The sequence below is a fragment of the Macadamia integrifolia genome, chromosome 10, assembly GCF_013358625.1.
Source record: "Macadamia integrifolia cultivar HAES 741 chromosome 10, SCU_Mint_v3, whole genome shotgun sequence".
In the NCBI taxonomy this organism is placed as follows: Eukaryota; Viridiplantae; Streptophyta; class Magnoliopsida; order Proteales; family Proteaceae; genus Macadamia; species Macadamia integrifolia.
This window is the reverse complement of record NC_056566.1, coordinates 13,524,876-13,530,851: the sequence shown is the minus strand read 5'-3', so window position 1 is coordinate 13,530,851 and position 5,976 is coordinate 13,524,876. Positions and strand designations below refer to the sequence as shown.

At 46.0% G+C, this 5,976-nt stretch overlaps 1 pseudogene; it reads left to right on the top strand.

The window, feature by feature from the left end:
• The first annotated feature begins 646 nt into the window (after positions 1–646).
• On the top strand, positions 647–2,176 carry LOC122092214 (annotated as a pseudogene).
• Positions 2,177–5,976: the final 3,800 nt, after the last annotated feature.

Below are 5,976 nucleotides of genomic sequence, written 5' to 3'. Positions count from 1 at the left end.
TTTCCAAAGAATGGAGGTGGATATTGAAGAACTTCAGTGACAAATCTTCTTGTGATTCTCTAGGTAAGCTGGCCTTAAATAATGCAATTCATCATATTTGGTGGGAAAGGAATAAAAGAAATATAATCTCCATTCTTGCTTTAAATGTGCTTTCTTATTTGAGGCTTTCGGTAAGAGAAGTTGTAGATGGGCTACTTACAACAAAGTTTTCCCTTCTCCACTTATCAATCTGAAGCAACTAACAGTGAACACAGGGTTGGACAATTGTGGGGTCATATGTATATAACATGTTTGTTGAGGAGCTCCCCTAACCTAGGGAAACTCTTTCTATTGATATTGGTTATTCTATCTTTGTTGATGTAGAATTACCATGCTACATGCAGTAACGCTATATACAATGAGAAACTCTTAAAATACAGTTAGAATCCTATCAAGAGTGGTAATTGGATACATGTTATCAGATATGTATGGTAATCGACTAATCGTTACCAAAACTTAAAAAGAAATGTATGGTAACAATATATTTGGTTGATAGTGGAAAGATTTTCCTAATATTATGTTTCAGCTCTAGTTAAATTCCTTTTTCAGCCAAAAACCAACCAAAGATCTTGCCTGGCAGACTTACAAAGGCAAGCAAGAATAGGGGGATTCTGCAAATTTTCCTAAGATTTCAAATCCTGACGAATGCAGTGATGTATTGGGCACTACCCAGTACCCAATACTAACCAGAGGAAGAGGTGAGAGCTGAGCAAGAAAAATGGAAGGCAGTATAGTGTTATACCCGATAATGGCGATGGGCCACCTCGTATCAATGGTGGAGCTCGCCAAGCTCATTGTCCGCCACTACCACCACCGCTACTCAGTCACAATTATCATTGCAGAGGGACCTCTCCTCACCCCCGATGTCACCGCCTTCCTTCGCCACATCTCGGAAACCACCAATTCCATTACCTTCCACCAGCTCCCTACTCTTTCTATGAAACCTTCTCCTAATTGAGCATCAATCCATACAGAATTCATTCACCCCAACAACCCAAATCTCAGCCATGCTCTCCAAACTATCTCGAAGTCCTCAAAAGTTCAAGCCTTTGTCATAGATGTCTTTCCTACAGCAGCCCTCAGCGTTGCATCCGATCTCGGCATCCCTACTTACTTCTTTCTCACTAGCGGTGCTGTCACACTCTCCTTGCTTCTCTATCTCCCAATCATTCACAATCAAACCACCAAGAGCTTCAAAGACATACCCACCATCCATTTCCACTTCCCAGGTTTGCCACCAATGCCTGCCTCATATATGCCCGGACCAGTGCAGGATCGAGAGGATCAGGTCTACAACGACATCTTAGAGATTGGTTTAAACCTACGCAGATCAAAGGGAATTATAGTGAACACCTTTGAGTGTCTTGAGTCAACATTGATCAAAGCCATTACTGATGGGCTCTGCGTACCAGATGCTTCAACCCCACCTGTTTACTGCATTGGACCATTGATAGCCACCCCTAAGAATGAGGGTGAAGCTGTAAATCAGTGCATGTCATGGCTTGATACGCAACCGAGTCAAAGCGTTGTGTTCTTGAGTTTTGGGAGCCGAGGTGTGTTTTCGGCAGAGCAGGTTAGGGAGATCGCTATAGGGTTGGAGAAGAGCGGGCAGAGGTTCTTGTGGGTTGTCCGTAATCCTGTCTCTGAGGACAATAGCAAACAGTCCTCTGTGGAAATTAAAGACCCAGATTTAGATGCCATGTTGCCGCAAGGCTTCTTGGATCGGACAAAGGAGAAGGGTCTTGTGATCAAATTGTGGGCACCACAAGTCAAAGTGCTGAGTCACGAGTCGGTGGGTGGGTTCGTGACTCATTGTGGGTGGAACTCGGTATTAGAAGCCGTGTGCACTGGGGTGCCTATGGTGGCATGGCCTCTCTATTCTGAGCAGCGAATGAACAAAGCATTTTTGGTGGAAGAGATGAAATTGGCAATGCCGATGGAGGTATCCGAAGATGGGTTGGTGAGTGCTGCAGAGGTTGAGAAAAGGGTGACAACGTTGATGAAATCGGAAGAAGGGAGAGTGCTTAGAGAACGGAGTCAGATGATGAAGGAAAAGGCCATGGCTGCATGGACCAAATGTGGCTCTTCTATGACTGCTTTCAACAAGTTGGCTGAGTCATGGATCAATCAGCAGTAAAACGTTGAGATCCGGCTGGGCGATCGTAGTTGCAGATCAGAGGCGATCGTGAGGCGATCGTAGTTGCAGATCGTAGTTGCAGATCACGTCAACATCTCCCTCTCTCCTTATTTATCAGGTGGATCGTAGTTGCAGATCAGAGGCGATCGTGAGGCGATCGTAGTTGCAGATCGTAGTTGCAGATGGAGGATCAGAGGCGATCGTAGTTGGAGGATTAGAGGCGATCGCAGTTGGGACTGGTGAGGAGCAGAGGCGATTGCAGTTCCACCATCTCTTCGATCCATTTCTTTCTCAGGCGATCGTGAGGATCAGCGGAGATCGTAGTTGGGACTGGTGAGGATCTGAGGAGACCGGGGCTCGATTTCTCCGGTGAAAGCTCTCTTTCCCCGCGATCGTGATCGAGATCTCTTCTCTGGAAGAAGCTGCAGTTGCCGGCACTGGGCCCTTCTAGTCTGGTGGATGCAGGTGCTCTCCTTGGAGGATGAACAGAGGACAGAGCTGAGGAACCATTCCTTCGATCTTCACTAGAACGAAGATCTCCATTGAATGTTTCGATCGAACCTTCGGACACCATCTGGTTTCCTCGGTTGTGCTTGAAAACGATTCTGAGAAGGAAGCAGCAGACGACTTTGGTACTCTGGATTCTCACACAAGCCCAGCACGCTTCCTCCCTTGGTTCGGCCTTTGTTCATCATCCATTTGCTGGAAAGGAATAAACAAAGGAGCTAAGCTCTGAACACGGTGTTCGAAGGAGGCTTTCCATTGTGCAATCTTTACAGCGACAGATCTCAGGAGTTGCTATGAGAGTCTCATGTGGCAGGTGAAGATTGAATCCTCTGGAAGAGAGGTTTTCGGAGATCTGTCTGGGGCTTGAGATGGGTGAAGGAGATCGAGCGACATGCCTGACAGGGGAAAGAAACGATGGCCGGCTGCCGGACAGAGGCAAACAACGATTGATCACGGACTTTTTGCGCCCTGCGTGTCCCTCCACTCCTGATGTGGTGCCTGGTACTTCGGTGGAGCAAGGGGAGGAGAGAGAGGGTGAGAGAAATAATGAAGATGGACAGCCTGTGGATCGGAAAGTCCGCAAATCTTATGCTACGGTGACAAAGAAGACTCTCCCTGACGTGGAGGATCTCCCAAATCCGATTCGTGTTGGATCTCTGACGAGGGTAGTGATTCCACAGGAAGCGTATGAAGAGAAACTGGAGACTTTTTCCTTTGCGCTGATAGGCAAAGTAAACTTCAGGTTTGTTTCTATGGATGATATAAGGCGCGAGGTGGTTGCGAGTTGGAGGCTAAAGGGGAACGTGAACCTTTCTCCCCTAGGGAAGGGTTTTATTCTATTTCGTTTTGAGAAGGAGGGAGATATGGCCTCAATATGGAGGAGAGGACCGATCAAAGTAGGGGGACAAATTATTCGCTTTCAGAGATGGCGCCCAGAATTTAATATTAATGATAATTACTCTCACACTAAGCTCGTTTGGATCCGTTTCCCTGAGCTTCCCATGGAGTATTGGCATGAGAGAATCCTATTGACCATGGCAAAGGTAGCAGGAAGGCCTGTCGCCCTGGACAATAAAACATTAAAAGCAACGATGGGTAATTATGCAAGAGTCCTAGTTGAGATGGAGCTCAATGGTGTTAGAGTTGAGGAGATGCAAGTGGAACGAAGACAACCGGGAAAGGAGACGATATTCTGGTTCAATCAGCGAATCGTCTACGAAGACAATATGGTTCGATGCTTCTCGTGCAAAAAACTGGGACATCATGCGAACCAATGCAGAGGTAAAACGGTGGGGAAAACTGCTGTTGAGCAGCCTTCTCATAAGGTCGGCGACGGCCAGGAAGTTGGCAGGGACGACAATCCTTCCCAAAAGGAAAGGAATATGCGGTCTCCTACCAGAATGGTTGATGCAGCAAATGGGAATACTTCCCAAATCTGTAATGAGCCAAATGTGGAGGGTTACCTTAAGTGCCAAGATTTAGTGGTGGACTTAAATGGTGAAGAATATTTCCCAATTGAGAATATTCCTCACAATGCTAAGGCTGGGGTGGATCTGATGGGTGTTGGGCAGAGAGTGGATAATATTTTGGACGTGGATGGTCTTGGGTCGACCCGGTCTTCTAACCCGTCTGAGAATGAATTGCAGGCCTCAGGTGAGGAGAGCGATCACAGGGAGGGTGATATTCAGGTCAGGGAATCTCAGACACAGAGGGAGTACTCTCAAATGGTGCGTGCTTTACGACCACGGCGCAAAATTAACTACAAACCAGGTGGTAGGGGTGGCAGAGGGGGAAAGAGTGGCAGGGGCCAAGTTTGGGAGGGGGCTGAGAATAATTTGACTGAGCTTTCTCAATCGTGCCTGGTGGAAGGCCGAGTAGTTATTCATCATAAGGAAGTGGAAGAAATAGATATGATCATGCAGCGTGTTGAAGGGTCGGATAGACTTGGTAAGCACGTTTCTGAGACAGAGCAGAATGATGAGGCTGCTCACTACTCTGCCTCCATGTAACTGATCATGAAGGTTTTCTTTTGGAACATCAGAGGAATTAAGAAGGCGGCAGGCAGGAATGCCTTACACATTTTATTTAGGATAGAGCTCCGGACATTATATGTATAGCAGAGCCGATGATTGAGGTAAGTGCTTTTCCACATTTATTTTTTAATAAATTGGGATTCAATAGTTCTTTCATTTACAATTGTAGAGTTGGGAAACCCTCTAATTTGTGGATTTTATGGAAGAGAAATTTGAACACCCCAGCTGTTGTATCTGAGTCTGAGCAGCACATTTCGATTATTATTAAGTGGGAATCGAAATGGTTTCAGATTTCTTTCATTCATGCCAGCAGCTTTAGAGTAGGAAGAAGGGATCTGTGGTTGAAGCTAGTGTCTGATCTCCCCCAGCCTCTTCTCCCTTGGGCTATAATTGGGGATTTTAATGCGACTTTGTTCTCCCATGAAAAAAGGGGGCCAGGGAATTTTAGTATGGGTTCAGCTGCTGAGTTTGGTGCTCTGGTGGATGCTTGCGGGATGGCCCAAGTGCCATCATCGGGGAGGAAATTCACCTGGTCTAACAATAGACGTCGTGGTAATGTTTCGGCGGTTCTGGACAGATGTTTTTGTAATGAAGAATGGATTGACTTTTTCCAGGATTGTGGCCAACGGGTCCTCCCTAGAATTGCTTCGGATCATTCTCCATTATTGTTCACCTCAATTTCATCTCAACGGCCCGTTAATTGCCCCTTTAGATTCCATAAGTTCTGGATGGAACATGGAGATTTTGAGCAGGTAGTTGCCACATCATGGGAAGAGTGGGTCTCAGGGAATCCGATATTTGTTCTCATGCTGAAACTCAAAAGGCTGAAGGGTGTGCTCCGTAATTGGGGGAGAGAGGCTTTCCCGAATTTCAATAAAGCCCTTGAGGAAGCCAAGGATAAGCTAGCGCAGGTGCAACAGACTATTGAAATAAATGGCATGGATGATCATTTGTTTGGGTTAGAAGCGGATGCGAAGACCTCTCTAATAAAAGCAATGGAAAACCATGAAAAACTTTGGGCCGAAAAAGCCAAAGTTAGATGGATGAAGCAAGGGGATCGCAATTCTAGGTTTTTTCATTTTTCTGTTAAAATGAGAAGACTCAGAAACTCTATAAGAAGCCTCAAAACTCCTGATGGGACTTTGGTGGAAGGTAACGACCAGATAGGGAATTATACAGTTCAGTCATATGAGCAATTTTACAAAGCTGTGCCTTTAGTGGAGCATGTGGAGCTTCTTGAATCTATACCTATGGTTCTTC